The 17,590-nt window shown below is 47.7% G+C and overlaps 1 long non-coding RNA gene across 1 annotated transcript; it reads right to left on the bottom strand.

Moving 5' to 3' along the window:
• Window positions 1-2,501: 2,501 nt before the first annotated feature.
• LOC118167593 lies at window positions 2,502-16,413 on the bottom strand. The gene is made up of 2 exons (XR_004751204.1): window positions 15,989-16,413; window positions 2,502-3,220 (listed from the first exon to the last, which is right to left on the bottom strand). It is a non-coding gene; the product is annotated as an uncharacterized LOC118167593 (long non-coding RNA).
• Between the last annotated feature and the right edge of the window lie 1,177 nt (window positions 16,414-17,590).

Genomic DNA, 17,590 nt, shown 5'->3' with positions numbered 1-17,590 from the left:
AGCACTTCTCTTAACACCATTTGTCTCAGCTACGGCAAGCTGCACTGAAACCTGGCTTTCAGTTATAAAGACCACACAACTTCATTAAAAAAATAATAATAATGTGAAAAAGCACCAATTACAAGAATGGACTCCTGACTATGAGAAACTGGTGTTTGCTCACATTAGTACTCAATACAAACTATTCCAGAGCTTCTCACTGGACTGACTGATGGGGTGCTGCTCCATGCAGCACTTTGCTTGAGTTGTTCAGCTCCATTCCTTCATCCTTTACCTCTTTAAACAGTTCACTTATTAGGGGAAACGGACGCCGGGCTATACCCGTAACTACAGCACCCACTGGTGCCGAGACAACACGCAGCAGCACCGCACTGATTCAAACGCAGCACAGGGCACAGAGTTTAGTTAGTGAGTGTAGAAAAGGGATGCTTGTAGAAACTGTGCTTGCTACAGGACCTGCCTGAAATAGGATAAAATGCAAAATGCGTTTTGTCATGCACAGTGCTTGTCCAGCAACAGCTAGCTACAGCGCAACTGCGAACATTCAATCCAACAGATGAAACCACCTCTGTAAAAACACATTTAAAATACTTGCACCGCTCCTCTGGCTTTTTTCATTCGCTCACGGCAAAATGAGGAAGGCATAGCAAGCCACCAACAAGCCCGTACTATAGCAGCTGAAGTGAAAGTTATGTATCTGTGTCTGCCTTATCTCACATGCCTGATCCATGAATGCATACTGTTTTTATGCAATTGATAAGACACGCCCAGCACATTTTGCTCACAATCCAAATTCCAGTTGTGGAGAATTGACATAACCCAATGGCCCTCTGCCACGCTTCACTGTTTTCATAACTTCCTTTTTATGGCCTCACTGGAGAGTCAACACCAAGGTTCTCCCTCCTTCCCCCCCAACCGCCATGCTCTCTCTGCTTTAAATTTTGCCAGCTCAGCTCTCTGAGCTTGCAGTCAGTGACCTGATACTCTGCTAGCCAGTGACACCCAAAGCAGTGAGATTTGTCCCCAGTTACTCTCTCGCCTCCTGTAATCCTGCCTACTCTGCTCCCAGACCTTGTCTGGGCCACACCGTGACTCAGCTCCGTGGAACAGCTCCTTCTGTCTCCTCCCTCTGCTGGTGCCTTCACTGCTGCTGGGTGCCCTCTTTGTCTTGTGCAGCTTTGTGGTGTATTTCTGTAGCGCTGTGGTCTATCATGCTGCAGGGTTGGGATAAGACTCTTTCTGATTCACATGTAAATGTGCATAGAGCAATACTTTCAGGTGTTAGATCAATTGTTCCATGCACAACATTTGGTTCTAGGGACCAGCGTGTACTTTTTCTCCTTCCCTTTAAAATCCTGATGGCAAAGCATAACCAGCACCTGGAGGCACTTTCTTCTCCATGGATAGCTCATCCCTCTCTTCTGATTTGCTGTTCAGCTCTTGGGAGACACCTCCAGGTCTTCTGTGCTTTCCACCATGCTGGTCTCCAAGGGACTGTGTTGTGACACCCTTTGTGCAGCTCTCCAAGCTGCTGGAGTGCACCCCTAGGCAGGAAGAAGTCACGGTAAAGTTTAAAAGAGCAGGGCATGGAGTTGGCTGGAAAATGAGTTCTGCTCCCAGACCATCGTCCTCCTCTCCACCTGGGTCACTCAGGGCTTGTGACTAACACATATGTATGAGAGGGGAGACCTGAGAGCTAAGACCGGTAGAGTGGTCCACATCTGGAGATAACATACCCCTAGATGCTTTGTGACCTGCATAACACAGGTGATCCCAGGCTGACTTTCTCTCTTCCGTACACTCTAAAGTACAAATTTAGTGATGGACTTGCCTCTCACACATGTAGCAGGGTAGTGCAGGACCACCACAGAAGGATTAAATCCTTCTAAATTTTCTCTATGAGCATCATGTCTTTCCTTCTGCTGACTGAAATGGGGGCAGTGCTCAGACCTTCTCTATCCCTGCAGCCAACCTGCTCTGCAGGCTGCTCTGCATGAGGCCCACATAATTCCCAGGACAGTCCCAAGTTGCAAAACAGCTCCTTGTTCACAGCCATGTTTTGCAAATACACAGATAAATGAGGAAAACACGCAGTTTGAGGAGAGGCTGTTGGTGATGGCATCTTTTAACTGTGCTTTATGACTTATTTGTTGAGCTATTGCTGGCTTTACAACGGTTTTGTTGATTACATTTTTAACTAACTGTCTAGAAGGTCACAGAGGTACCATGCTTGTTTTTATAAATTAAATTAAACCAACTCGTATTTAACATCCAAACAGATCTGCTGAGAGTTAGGTTTATAGCTGGAGAGGCCCTCACCAGCCAGAACAGGACCTGACCATTCCTGGCGTCATGCAGGAGCTCTGACGATCCCTGTACCTGTACACGTGGCTCCCACAATGGCTTGTGAGTAGGGTTTCTAAGGTCAAAACTATTGGTACAAAAAAATGAATCATCTTGCTTTTGAAATTAATTTTCTATTAACACCGTTTAAAATTTGCCTTACATTTTCTGCTTGGCTGAAAACACCAAAGCATTGCCAAAGCATTTTTGTTTGTGTTCATTTGTTCTCTGGAAAACTGTCAGCAAAGAAACACAAGAGAATCTGAACAAAATGTATCTGGAGGGAAAAAAAAAAAAAAAAAAAGTGTGATAACTACAAAAGAAATGCCTCTGCTCTAAAACACCTCTTTCAATTCAGATGCCAGGTCCTGGTGCTAGTTCTCCATCAATAGCTTCTCCTACTCCCACATCTCCTCATATCACAGCAGCTCTTTTCTTACTCCAGACCTGCTCCCTTCTTGAAGACATACAGTGATTTTCACTGTATTAATGTAATGGTATAGAATTTTCATCATAAGTTGCTTAAGAGGAGGTTTTGAAGCTCTCTGAAACATTATATGCAATTACACTGCAGGACACGGTTTCTGGAGATGGAGCTCACTTACATCCCAGAAAGAGGTAGAAATTCCCTTGTACTTTTAATTACAAAAAGCTCCTTTCCCATTGAGACAGTTAACATGGTTAAGGAGCCCTTACATCAGATATACATTTTTTCATATGCAGTTGTTCCATAACCTGGCATCTTCAGCTCATGCGGATTCATTTGGAGCAGGATTCGCTTCACCTCATGGCAGCCATCCAAGCGTGAAGCTTCCAGTTCAAGTGCTGGGTTTTTCTTGGGTTCATGCAGAAAGGCAGACACTTCAAGCTTTCCTCTCTGGAAGGGAAGATGAAATAAGGGAGAGCAAACTGATTTCTCGAGGGCAGCTCTTGGAAAGGCCAGTATCATAACTGACACTGACGGATTGGGTTGTGTGGGATGCATCCTGATGCCTGAATTTTCATCCACACTCATCCCCATCACGTCCTTCAGAATTCTCCCTTTCAACCCCAATCTGCTCCCCTCTGCTGACATACAAGATGGAGTTAATAATGCCAACGTGCCTCGGGAGGATGTTGTGAGGATTCATTCATATCTTTCAGATTCCTTGGGAAAAGCAGCTGCGGAAGTGCAAATTATCGTTTACCGTTCCCATCTTATTGTTTAAATAGCAGCTCAGTGTAAACAGTATCTGGGAAAGCAAAACAGCCGCGCTCGAGTGCGCGGGGGCAGAATCGCTCCCTCCTCCGGCACCCGCGGCCGTGGAGCGTTTTCCTTGAGTTTGGGCCCAAAGCGCCCGCATTGTGCTTCCATCATCGCTTCCTGTTTGTTACCTCATGACATCATTTCCTGCTTCCTGACCGATTACAACTGTGCCAACTGTTTTTCTCAAGCCCCAGCCAGCTTCCCACCCCCCCGAGCCCCCCCGGTTTCTTCCCAAGCAGAAACACCACAATAAACACCGGCCTTGGCAGAGCCCCGACATCCCCGTTAACCTCCCCGCCGCCACAGGCCTGGCTCCCGCTCCCAGCGGCACGGACGGGGAAGCCAGGCTGTGATGGGGACAGCCGCGACATGGCTGGCGATAGCCACGATGTGGCTGGTGGTAGCCTCGACGCCTCCATTGAGGCTGCCCCACGTGCGGCCACCGCAGCGCTCACACGCTCGCCCCTCTGGAGCCTGTGCTCGAGGGCGATGGGGCTGGGGGCGGCTGCGGGACGGCCATCACCCCTCGGGACCCCCGTTTGCAGCCCCGGCTCCCCCCGGTGCCGGTGGAAGCAGCCCCACGGGCCGCAGGCCGGGCCCGGCGGCGCCGGACAGGGCAAGGGGCGGCAGGGGGCGCCCCGGCAGCGCGGCGGGACGGGACCGGGGCACGGAGGGAGCCGGGACCGGGACGGAGGGAGGCCCCGCGGCTCCTCGCCCCCGGGGGCAGGAACGCTTCCCCAGGCGGGTGGGAAGCAAACGCTGTACACTTGTGACTTTTAAGGGCCTTGGGGCCAGGGCCATGAGCGGTCCCCGTGTAACAGCAGCTGTTACCGGAGCACGCAGGAGGCTCATCGGAGCTGCGAGGCAGCTCCGGGGTCTGACCCTCCGCGGGCTCTCCTGCAGCTGCAGCCCACTGCAGCAGTGACCCACCACAGCTTGATCCAGACAATCCTCTATGCACAGTGCCCAGTTCAGGGCCCGCACCAGCTCATACGCATTCCAGTTTACTGTGTCATCTCACCACCTTTAAAATATGAACACTGAATAGCTATTGCAGATATATATGCCAGAGGCGCATGCCCAGGTCAGCCAGTACAAATGCAATTTCCTCAGCCACTATGAAGTGACCAGCCAGGTGGGTCAGGGGCAGCCCCGCTGCCACCCTCCTTAGGTGAAACGACCCTCCTGTAGGGAAAGGATGAAGAAGAGACCTATTCAGATGGCTCCATAGCGAGCAGCATGCCACAGAAGAGCATGAGAAAGTCTGAATCCTGTGTTTGCAGAGGGCTCCGAGACACCTGGCAGGAAAGTGCTATCTAAAGGCCCCTGAGTAGGACAGGTTTTGTGTCCAGCCCCATGACTCACTTCACAGGCCAGCTGGACGTTCCACCAGTGTCACTGCATTTTCATTTCTTGTGGTTTGCAATGATTTCTTTGTATGGCCCTTTCACCGAAGTGCCTCATAAGTATAAGATCATGTGGTATTTGCTGCCAAAAATTGTTAGCTTTAAGGTGCCAGTTTCCAAAAAAATGCATTAAAGAAGGCAGGCTACATACTGTTAAGCAGAGGTGGTGTTTCGAAAGGCCAAGGTGAAGGGCGAGCCACCTACTGAACAGAGGATGTGTCAGTAGAGGATTTAGCCTGGGAAGATCAGGGAGATGCTGTTGGGGAAGAAATGCTATGGGATGGCAAAGCAAGTGGGAGACCAAGGGATATTGCTTCTGCTCCGGCAACTTCACGTCTGCATGGTACAAAAGTATCTGTGACTGCTGCTTGCTTATCCACCCACAGAAAGCCAGTGAGCCTGTTGCTGCCAAAGCTTGGTCTGCACGTAGGATTGCTCAGAACAGCTCAGTGGTCAAGGTGCTGCTGCAAGCTTGAGGAGATGAAGCTTAGCAGAATGCCCGTGCACTGCATCTGGCTGGCACTTTATTTCCTCACATCTCACCTGCAGTAGGCAAAAAGAAAAATATACAACAACAACAACAAAAACCCACTCTGTTCCTTCACCTTTTGCCTGTCTTGTCTAAATAAACTGTAAAGTATTTGAGGAAAGAACTGTCCTTTGCTGTGGCTTTCACAATCCTCAGGTGCTTCTGAGCCACAACACACCACACAGGAAAGACCCTGGACATCCTGAACTGCAGAATGAAGACAAGAGTGGCTGTAACTGTTCTACCCAATAAAATAAAATAAAAAACTATATAAATATGCATGCTTTTAATTAGCTGTTTTCTTACTAAAACATCTGTAAATAAGTCTGTGTCACTATCAGTGATCCCAGTGCAATACAAAGCTTTATGGCTACCCCATTTTTGCATTGTTGTTGGAAATCTGAGCGGGCAATGGTAGCAGGGTATGTTCTCTTTATTAACTTTATTGTGGACTGTCCCACCGCATGCTACTGTGGGGCATGTTGCTGAGAACAGGCTGGAAAGGAACAGATCATACCATGCAAATCCAAACTGGCAGCATGTGGGAGTGGGTGAGAGCTCTAGTGCTGAAGGAGCTCTTCATCATGCACCAGTTATCACATGCAGATTTTATCTCTGGATAGCCAAGTAGCTTCATCTGTGCTGGAGGGCAAGGAGAGCAGTGGGAAAGAACAGAAAGTATTTGCAGCAGATCCATAAGCCTCACACATGCACATACAGTCTTGCAGCCCCTCAGGAGCCAGAGAAACAGCATCTCTGACCTACCCTGTAGAGCTGGTAGAAGTGTACAGAGCGGTCACAGCCCGTGGCTACGGCACTAATGCTGGTCTCTTGGAACTGAAAACACAGCAGTCCTCTGCCATGGTGCCATCCTGTTAATGGGGAATGGAGTCAGGGCGCTAACAAAGTTAAATGCCCTGTGCTGCATGGCCACAGGCACGCACTGTTAGTCTGAGCAAGTTTTGTGGCCACAAGGATAGCTTACTAACAGTTTGAGTATATAGGTGCATCATTGCAAGGCCACAGATTGAAGATAGCTGCCCAAAGTGCCTTTAAAATAAATAAATAAATAAATAAATAATTAGAAAAGAGAGAGCTTTGCTTAGCTCTGGGACTGCAACAGCCACAAGTGAGTCAGTAAATAATAAGTCTGTACCGCAATGGGGAATGTACTGAGGCATTACAAAGTGCTGCCTGCAAGGACAGGTGCCAGGTCATTCTCCAGAAAGGTGAAGGCATTCAGGCATTCAAGGCACTGTGCAACCACACAGAACAACACAGGATAAGATCCTTCCCACTGCAGATCTGCAGAGGTCAGCCATTTCCCAGAAGAATGGGGAATGTCATCCTTTATATCTTGCTAACCAAGATATAAAGCCAGCTTTGTACTAGTGCACTTGCACTGACTCCAGCAGAGTTACATGGGTGTGAATCAGGACCACAGGAACTCAGGGTGAAGTGTCTATTCCCTCTCTTCTCCCTGCTCCTATAGCTCCTAGAAGGCTATAGAGCCTTCTGTTCAGGCTGTGTAGCTGCCCGCTGTGCAGAATTTACCCTCTCCTCCATCAGGTTTTGCTGCCACTACAGGTTACAGCAGGTGTTTGTACAGTGCTTTGAGATCCTGTCTAAGTGGGGGCTACCTTACTATTGAAGCCAAACACTTCTCTCTGCTCTGCCCTCCACCTCGCTGTCACTGTCACGTTGCAGGATGCACCCAAGTTACTGTAACTGGCACAAGCTGAAAGCAGCACTGAAAAGCCTCTTTTTGGCTGTTCCAAAAATGGGCTGCCAGAGCTGATCCCTTTTCCTTAAGGAGCCTCACCACAGTGCTATACATCCTGTGGGCATTTTATTTTACTTTTTATAAACAAATACCTCATTAGCTCCATGCTTCCTCTCCACATTCCAGGTCAGCAGCCGATGGCAAAGTTTGAGAAGAACTATGAAGGATGAACCTGCTCTTTGGACCACTGAGGAGCTCACTTTCCATCTCTTCAGACTTACCCACTCGCACTTTCTTGTGGAGAAATTCCCGCTAGCTCAGGATGACATTCCTGCCAGACTCTGAATGTCATCATATGGAGATCTGCTCCCACACAGAAGGGTGCAGAAAGGATGATGTGCTAATGAGCTACCTTCTTATCCCTGCTGTCAGTTCAGTGACTCTCCCTCCTCCTCTCCCCTTCCCCTGAACTACAAATGTGATTGCTTTCCAGCAGCACTGCAAAGAGCCCGGTCCATCTGCAGCCCTGGAACCCCTCCAGAGGGCAAAGTCTTGGCTTTGCGCTTCAAATTATCTTGTCTTTTCTCTAGAGAAGAAGGAAGGAAATACCAACCAGGGCACTGATGCAGCCAGACCGAGCAATTGAAACGAGGCCAGCATCCCCCTTGCCATCGGACTACCCAGGCTGTCCTCCTGCCAGCGCTCGGCAGGCCAACGTGTGCCTGTTGCCACCATGTCACTAGTGCTGCTACTCTGCTTGGCAGCGCGGCTGGTGTCTGAGCCTGCTCCCCCATGCCTCTCTTGATACATCACCCACCATGGTACCTCACACCCAGCGAGCAATATGAAACCTAATCCAGGATGGATATCTCAAAACTTAATTTATCTCCCTTGTTCAATAAGGAACTTTACAATTTCTTCACTCTCCATGATTAGACACCTGTGGTGTATCTACTAGGCCAGATCTATACAAAATACACTGTCATCTTCAAAATAAGAAGAGTGGTATCTCTTGAAAGGTTCACTTGCACCTTTATTTTAGTGCACGGAGCATGAGAAAAGGGTGGTTTAGTGGGACCTGGCGTGTAACTCTCATGTTTCTTCCTTCTCCCAACAGTGCCATTATAAGGAGAGGTCCGAGCAGCAGCACAAATGCACCTGAGCAGCTGGTGACCTCTCGCTCCCTCCCAGCATGGCAGAGGAAGGCGGGTGCTGGAGGAGGCTCCAGCTCCTTGTGCTTGTGGCCTGGGTGCAGGGAAGCAGGGTGCTCTGATATCGCTCACACCAGCTCCCACTTACCCTTGGGCAAGCCACTTTCCCTCCACTGCTCTTCCCAGGTGTAAAGTGGGCTAATACTTACTCACCCACCTCTGAGAGGGATAGTTAGTCCTTACTCATCTGCCTCAATGAGTTAGGCTCAATTAGCCAGTGTAAAAAGAGTTCTGCACATTACCAGAGGACACTGATGCAATGCCTGAGCCTGCTCAGGCAGGAAGCGTACACAGGTTAGAGGCAATAAATACAGCAAGGTCAAGGCTGTGGTTCCATGGTACTTTTGGTCTGCTGAAGGCATAAAATCATTTCAAGTGTCCTGGTTATCAGCATACCTCTTTCACATCATCTCTCCACACACAAATTAGAGCTTGCTGTGAGGGCAATAGTTCTGCTTAAGGCCCTCAGAAGTAAATGAGAATGAGCAGAGTGGAAAAGAACTGATAATAAATAAACTGCTTGGGAGGAGGAACAATCTGCCTGCCCAGAGTTGTTAGAGGATCCATAGATACAGCATTTGACAATTAACAGCATCTAAGCAGTTGCTTTAATTTCCCTCATACAGAGGTAACATACCAGGAGAGAGGTTTATCCATAAAAATCATAAAAAACCAATGATGCTCTCAAATGACATCCATTGTTGTTCCCCAATTCTCTCACTTACGAAATCTATGTCAGACTTTTTTTTTGTTTTGCTTTTTGCTTTTTCAATTTAAAGGGTCATACTGAGAGCTGAATACTGTTTTCTGTCTTTCCATTGTTTCTCGGTTTCCCCATTTATGGCTGTTTCTTGACTAACCTGGTCACACCGTATGAAGTGATTTGGTTTTAATCCAGTGCACCAGGTGTCCAGCAGATACCATGGAAATGCTGGGGGATTCAGTTTGTAACTGTTTTGATCCAGTTTCTTCTGGGAAAAAAAGCACACATAGCCCCCAGCTGGCCCTCCCCCACGGATTTCTCTCATTTTAGGACTCTTTAAATGTTCTTTTTTGCTAGTGCTCAGCAACCTGATGCAACCTTTGCTATTTATCTCACCAATACCATGACATGCCACAGTGACCTCTCTGCTCAGGGACTGGGTCCTCTCACCTCACAGTGCATTCCAGCATGAGCAATATGCAAAACATGTTAGCTATTACACACCCACACCATGACACCTTTCTTCCATAATCGCCAGCACAGCACCTTTTAACCCCTTTTTAATTGTTCTCATAATCACCCTCTGCCACATGAATGTCTAAAGAACAGCCAAAAATAGCTCAAAGAAAGCAGGCAAATTCTGATACAGGAAAGTGGCTGAAGTTTGACAGGGGGATTATTTCTCAGGCTGGAGGTTTCAAAGAGGTTGCTACAGAGCCGGGTTTTGACTCTCCTTTGGTGCAGAACTCGTCATCATGCAAGAATTAGCAGAGCTCACACCTGCTGATGTTTGAAAGAAAATGTGTGGCAGAATTAAATTTACATTCAGCATACAGCAAGTCACCCTGGCTTGAAGGGAGGAAGAGAAACAGTTCTTGGCTTAGATTTTCTCTTATTTATACTGCTTGACTGCAAGAAATGTAGCCCTTAGGCTTTGCATTAGGTGGACAGAGCCCTCCACAGCTACATCCATCCCCATCGCAGGCCAATCCATCACATCACATTGAAATCTCAATCCTTGCACTTAACCTGCCTGTGCAGTTATCCATCCACAATTTACTCATTCACAAGCAAGAGCTGTCTGCTCACCCATGGAAATCCAACAGCTAAGAAATCCAAGGGCTCTGCTGTGCTCCTTTGCATAACATGGCAGTGCAAACTTGGAAAGCCTGTTTAATGAGAGCTAAAGGGAAAGAAGATTACTTGGAAGTAGATGTGCACTCAAGCTGCTCTGCCAGCAGAAGTTAGCTTAACCTCTTGCACAGCAGTTTGTGTGCCCTGCTCATTTAAGCTAAAATGTGTACTACACAGCTCTGCCAGCAGGTCTGGAGGGGCAGTGAAAAAAGCAGACGACGTGTGGGAAGCTTCCCCACCAGCTGGCTATAGAAGAGAACCCCCACAGCGTCAGTACAAGGAGATCTCCTAGCATAGGCTCCGATTTCAGCACAGGAGGTAACAAAGTGGGGGACAGGCGAGGAACAGGTGGCCAATAATTCAAGTAGAGATGAGTTATTAAACAGTTCCTGGACAGCAGTCTGACCACCTCAGCCTTCTCCAGGATTGAAGAGAAAAGGCATGGGCAGATTTCAAGGGATCCTTCATACCTCTGGCTCTGAAGGCGTCTGATATGCACAGACACAGTAAAATTAAAGGAATCACTAACTGCTTAATCTTAAGCACATGATTAAATCTAGATTAAGCACATGATTAAATACATTTTTAACTCAGTCTTCACACAGGATCCTCTGCTAATTTTGATCCAGTCGTGCTTTGCAAAAGATCCTTATTTTCTTGTGTAAACAGAATGTGGTCTGATCATAACGTTACACACAGAGATGGTCAGCCTGCGACTGGGCAGCACTGTGACTGTACTTTCCTGTCTGAAGCAGTGGGATTTCAAATAAAGCTACAGATATCAGCATTAGCATCTAGTACCAGACTTTAGGAATAAGCTTCCACCAACCAACACTGCAGAGAGCAGGACAAAACTGGCTTCTCCCCCCGCATCTACCTCTGCTTTAAGCCCCTCTCTCCCAGACAGTGCCCAGGTGCTCCAGCTGATATCACAAGCTTGCTGGGGTCTTAGCAGGTTGCAGCCAAGCACTATAGGAGTGGAGCCTGTGAGATTAGAGGGTGATTTAAAAGGAAAAACACATTATCCTGAAAAGTTATTAGCCTCTTACAGGGTGATAAGGCAACAGCCCTCTTGTTTCAGCTGGCAGAGATCTTCTGAAATTGGACTTCTGGAGACAAGACTAAAATATATGGGAAAGCTCCCAGTATAGTGCAGCATGATGTGTGTGTATCCCACAAAAGAATGGGCTCTGCACCACCGAGCCTTTTCAGAGAGCAGGTGCGCATTCATCAGAAGCTGAAAGGCACGCAGTTGTACAGCAACTTTGTTATAATGGTCTGGGGACTGTGGGGTGAGAGCTTATTCATTTTCTTACAGGTGAGATGGAGCCAAATGATTGGTTTCTACCTGATACATGCACAAAATAGGACAGACAGTCTTTCCTCGATACTCCAATGTGTACCAGGGCGGATTTCACATGTCTTTGAAGGCCTAAAGTACATGTGTTAGCTGTGAGTTGTGAAATCTTATACCGATGCCACCATCGTGGGAATGTTTCAGGGCTTTTCCATGAAATAAGAGGAAGAAAATACCTATCAAAAAAAGCTGACTGTCAGCTGTTGTCCTGGCACCAGTCTAGTTATTCCCACCTCACAAAAATCTGGCTGCGCTCTCCCTAGCCTGATGTAACCCCAGGCTATGTGTAGCACCGGCATTAGTAAACAGCTGGTGACGAGGCCTCTGCGTGAGTACAGCATTCCAGTTTAATCATTACATCATGTACCAATCATTTGGGTTATGACTTTGATATTCCACTGACACACCAGTCACCAGCCTCTAGCTTTCGTGTGAACAGGGCATATGCAGCTCTAGGAGAAGACTCCCCACAGCCCATACTGTACAGCTCACTGCCAGAGCTCACGCTGGCCATTAGCAGGGAGGGTGCCCTGGTAAAACCTCGATACAGATTGCCCCCAAATTATGCCACACTCCATTTTGCACTGTCACAGCCAGCTGGATGTCTCTGGCAGATGAGTGCTACCAGTGAGGTACAAGGATGCAGGTGGAGTGCAGGTTGGATTAATTTGATTATGTGTAACAAGTAAGTAAGCCACATCAACCTCACTTCTCCCTCTTCTCCACCTCTCCCCAAAAAGTCTCATTATTTTTCAGGACCCCAATGGACCCAGATAACTGCAGCCTTACACTATCCTTTACTCCAGCCAAACCAACTGCAGTTCCATCCTGACCTGGTAGCTTTTTCACTGTCATTATGCACAGATATAAACAACTAGACAGGATATTTGGCATTGGAAAGTTATCACAGCACCTCAAGCTATCAAAGAGCTGCTGAGAGCTGATACTGGGGGAGGCGGGGGGAGCTGGAGTCACAAGGACAACTTTGGCCTTGGATACATGAAGCTATTGGATTCAGCATGGCTAAGTTTAGCTTGTGCTCTTAGGTCAGTTCCTAAAAGCTCAGCATGTAGCAGGGGCTGAGATACAACAAAGCTAGAAACAGGAGAAGAATTAAAATCCACAACGGAATGATGTCACAGCAGAACTTGGTGCCAGGTCAGGACTGATAGCAGAACCAGAGCAGACAGAGGAAAAACAATCTCATAGGGCATACAGATAGGTCAGAGTCAGCCAAAAGAGAAACAACATCAGGACATGGTCAGTGAGTGCAGGAACAAGTTCAGGTGCCGCTGCAGCTACACGCACAGAGGAGTTACCCAAGCAGACACGAGAACAGGGCAACAGGAATCATCTTGTTCTGCCAACACCGGGTGCTAGTTTAGGCCACGCAAATGATAACACAGGTGGAGGATGACAGCTGTCGATGGAGCAGAGCTTCCTCTGCTGGTGCCAACAGGTTATGGACAGCTGAGGAACTCTGAAGCGTAGCTCAAATACCTTCCTAAGTGGTCTTAACCAGCCTAGAGCTTGGGCGCTGCCAGCCTGCATCGTTCTGCAGTCAGTCTCACAGCTACTGTGTGGCCCTGCACCCGTCCCTCGAGTCACCGTGTCCCCTGCACAGAAGTGGATGCAATGCCACGTGAGTCACTTTTCTGTTGCCTCCCAGTTAGGACCAAGGACCACAGAACTGTGCTGTTACCCCTGCCCACACACGGTGAGAAGCACACCTGGAGCATCCCTGCACCTTGCAAAAGCTGTTAAGTTACTCCTCTTACTGTGCACTTGATCTAAAGGCTGGCAGCAGCCTTTTCACCTCAAGTTTGCACTGGAAGCAGGGAAGCTGCAGGCGATTCATGGACTGGCTGCACAGCACAACAAGAGCCCTGCTTGTTCAGGCACTCAGTCACAGCACAGCAACACGGCCAGAATTTTGTACGAAACACACCTGTGCCTCATCACACCCAGGGAAGAGAAGCAAAGGATGCAGCCTCTGGGCAGTGACTTCTTGCTTCTCTCTGGTGCCTCCAGGTGCAGTCTCGATGACACAACGCTAGGGCAGAAATGCCAACAAGCATGGTAAGCCCAGCTGCTGCATCCACGCAGTCGGAGGCAGCCCTTCCCACGCACAGCAGCATGAGTCACGGGCAGCAAGGTGCAGCAGCCCAGCGGCTCCCGGTCTTTGTACGTGCCTGGAGTCATGTTCCCCAAATCACACCCCCTTGCACAGTGCAGCCACAAGGAATTCACCCCACTTTATGCTATTGCTCTGACTCACCCCGTGGATCTTCAGTACGGCAGCAGCCTGGGCCAGGCAGCCAGTGCCTAAAGTGTGGGCGCTGGGGTTCTTCCTTCCTACCTGCCTCCTGTTACCAGCACACCTGAGACTTGACACAATGCACCCCACCGAGCCTTGTCTCCGTCGTGCAGGACAGCACAACTGTTCTGCCACATGGCTCAGATTTTGCATATGGGGTAGAAAGGAAAGTTGAAAAAATAAATAAAAAGCAGTAAAATACACGTATGTCTGTTTTTGTTTTTCAAGAGAAAAACAGAGCCACTGCCAGTCCAGTGACAGACAACTAAAATCATTACTGCTCTTAAAAATAGACATTGTTCCATTTCACTAGAAAAATTCAGTTCCTACATGGACTGCAGCTGCACTTCCTGACCTCTCACTCCACAGAGCCTGGAAGCTTCACATCTCCTATGCTGAGTGGAAAGAGGCTTAATTTGGAAATGATTTATCCTCATCATCTTTAGGAGTTAAGTATCTGAGAGTTACGATATCCCCCTGATGGAAGTGGTAACACCAGGCTTTCAGTTGCTGCTACACTGAAACTCAAAGGCTGCAAAGTGTGGAAGGCACCAGGACCACCCGTGGAGGGGTCACAGCCACCACACACACCAGCTCTGCCCAGGCAGATGCTTTCCTCTTCTGATCTTGCACATGGTCAAGCATAGGAGGACAATGCCCGTTACCAGCAATACACAAAGTCCAATGGCCACTGAGTCCTTTCAAGTACTCTCAGCTACCCAGCCCTGCAAGTTCTTGCTGTCCCCACACACAAGAAGGTGGCAGGCACACGGCTCCACAGAGCGGCACGACTGGCACCCAGGTTACAGGCAGGAGCGTACGTGACTGTGGAGAGATGCTCAAGAGTGGACCTATGGCTCACAGCATGGAAAGGATGGGCTGACAGGCTGCTGGGCAACACGTTACTCATGCATTTGTGTTCCAGGCTGAATGAGTGTTTCTGCAGAACCTGTGCACATGCAAGTCCTCCGTGCCTGCTGTCCTGGCACTCGGCTTTGTCTTCTGGGGCCTCACACAGAGACAGCCTGATCTGACACACAGATGCTCTCTCTGAATTAAAGAGCTGGCAGAACTTGCTTATCATATTTGCCAGGGCACCACAAGGCAGACAGGCAACGCTTAGCAGGTGTGCAAGTCATTTCTTGGCTTATTAAGTGTTTTTTTCCATAACATTTTGTTCTAAATAAATATCATTGTGCTTTAAGGTGGTGATCATTAGTGTGTTCTGCTCCTCATCTTGAGGAAGAGCACCAGTAATTAGCAAAGGACAGATCTTCAGGTCTGCTGAGCTAATCATGGCAAGGCTTAGCAAGGGAAATGGCATACCTAGGTTATCAAACTATAGGGAGAAGAAAGCAGGCTTTTATTCTGAGACAGCTGAGAACTAACTAACCAGCCTAAGCGGACATGATTTCAAAAATCACAAAAGGAGCAGAGTTACTGTTAAGCCAGAATCTCTCCTATTAATACCAGAAAACCAAACACATTGGCTCACATACAACACATCTACAGCTATTTTTAAGTATCAAAGCAGTTCTCAGTACCAGAGGTACTACAATATCTCAGTACCAGAGGTACTACAATATAAAGACAAAGATTTTCAGCTGTTTGCTAGAGGAACTTTCCCCAGGAATAAAAGTTCTCCTGAGGCATAGACATAGTCTTAACAAACACATTTTTTTCCCAGCATGGCCATGTTTAAAGCAAAGCCTGCCAGTATTTGTCACTAGCAAAAAATCTGCTTGGTATGATCTACCCCTCAGGGTGATTCCTTAGGTGACAGCAACCAGACTTTTTAGCAATTTCAGGAAAAAGCAAATCACATTTGCTTATACAACAGCATGAAACATTTTGTTTTCCTCTGCATTAAGCATCACATGTGCTATCTCCTTCACTCCCAGCAACACTTATACCTTCAAAACAGTGAAATGCAATGTGAGACATACTTACACATAACAAAAACTGTAACAGAGAAAGAACCCAAGGAAGGAGGAGCTTCCTATCGACATAGCTGCTTACCTCTCTTTCTCCACACAGATCTCACATGGCAAGTGGCTGATTACTTGATTTGAGTGGAAGGGTGACACATACATCTTCCTGCCCTAGAGCAACCAAGAACCTAAACATAACCACCACTAGCCTCCTTCTCGCCTTCTTAAGGTTTTGGATGAGTTGAGCAGTAGCTGGGGCCCCTTTCTCCCTCAGATGAAGACTGTTAGTAACTGCTGCAGATGCAAAGCCCTCCCCCTGGCCACAGCAAGGAGCGGCAGTGCTGCTGGGGAGCTGGCTGCTCTCCCTGCAGTAGTGCACGCTGGGCTCTCCCAGCTGGCTGGCAGAGGGAGGAGGTGGTTCCTGTTTGTGCTGCGTGGACCCATTCCAAACTTCACCCCCATGAAGCTTCTTGTGCTGTTATTACATTTGGGAAACTGCTGCTACCCATCTTCAGAAAGCAAGTCAGTTGGTTCTGGTCCTTTCTTAAAGTTTGGTTGCAGACCTTGTTGTAGCTCACTTCTTTGCTGGCAAGTAGGACATGAATTTCAGCCCGCTCCCCACCCCTTCCTTCTAAACTCCAGACAATACTCTAATACCATCTGGTTTGGAGTTTCTCAAGCAGGTGAGATGGTGCTTCGAGGTCTGCATATGTTCTGCAACTCTTGCTTTGCTGTTAGTACATCAGTCAGAAGGTTCCTGACTCTGAGTTGGGCCTGCTGGAGGATTTGTGGTCATCCTCTTGCTGGCAGTGTCTGGGCTTTAGCAGAAAAGGAATCTATAATATTTAGGCCTCAGATAAACAATGCAAACAATGTTTGTTATGGACACCCTGTGATGATGTGGGCAAGAACAGCTGCAAGCAAGTCAGGTCAAAACTTTATCACTGTAAACTGATGAAGCTTTTCTGACATCACAAATCTCCAGAAATTCTGGAGTTTGGTTCTGACTGACTGAAGCTATACTCAGGCTATTTCCTGTGATGATGGAAACTTTCTGTTCTTCAAATGCATTATCTTTCATTTTCTATGTTGCATTTCATTTTTCATGTCTCAAATATGGGCACTGCTTTCTTTTTCCCAGTCATGTGGTGCCTGCCCCATTTTGATATATTTACATTCTTTGCTTATGAACTCTTGCTGTGTCTGTTCTTTCACCTCCCTTGACACAAGCACAGGAGCTCTTAGACCTGTGCTTTTGTTTCAGATGTGGCAATTTTTTTTAACAGTCATAACAATCACCATCCTGTTTGTTATTGGTTTGCATCCAAGTCATCTTGATGCTTATATCACTGCTTGGAGTCTCACTTCTTTCTTGATCCATTTTTTTATTTGACTAGAAGGCTTCTTACTGAGTTTTTAATCTAAAAAATTCTCTGAGCTCCTGCAACAATCCTCCACACTGTCTCCTCAGTCTCTGCTTACCGTGTCTGCCTTTAACCAAGATAAAAACCAGTCTGAAACTGAAGTTCTGATTCCTTATGGAGAAATTATTTTTGGGCCAGTGCTGGGGAACCTCAGCAATCAGTCAGCAATAAGGAATGTGACAGAGGCAGGATGACCAGAGCCACCAAGGCCAGCCCCTGCCAGCAGGGTCAAAACTGCCCACAAGCTCAAAGTGGAGCTGGGTTCT

Source organism: Oxyura jamaicensis, chromosome 5 (genome assembly GCF_011077185.1).
Source record: "Oxyura jamaicensis isolate SHBP4307 breed ruddy duck chromosome 5, BPBGC_Ojam_1.0, whole genome shotgun sequence".
Taxonomy (NCBI): Eukaryota; Metazoa; Chordata; class Aves; order Anseriformes; family Anatidae; genus Oxyura; species Oxyura jamaicensis.
Note: the sequence above shows the minus strand (reverse complement) of the source record. Positions and strands in the feature narration are given on the sequence as shown.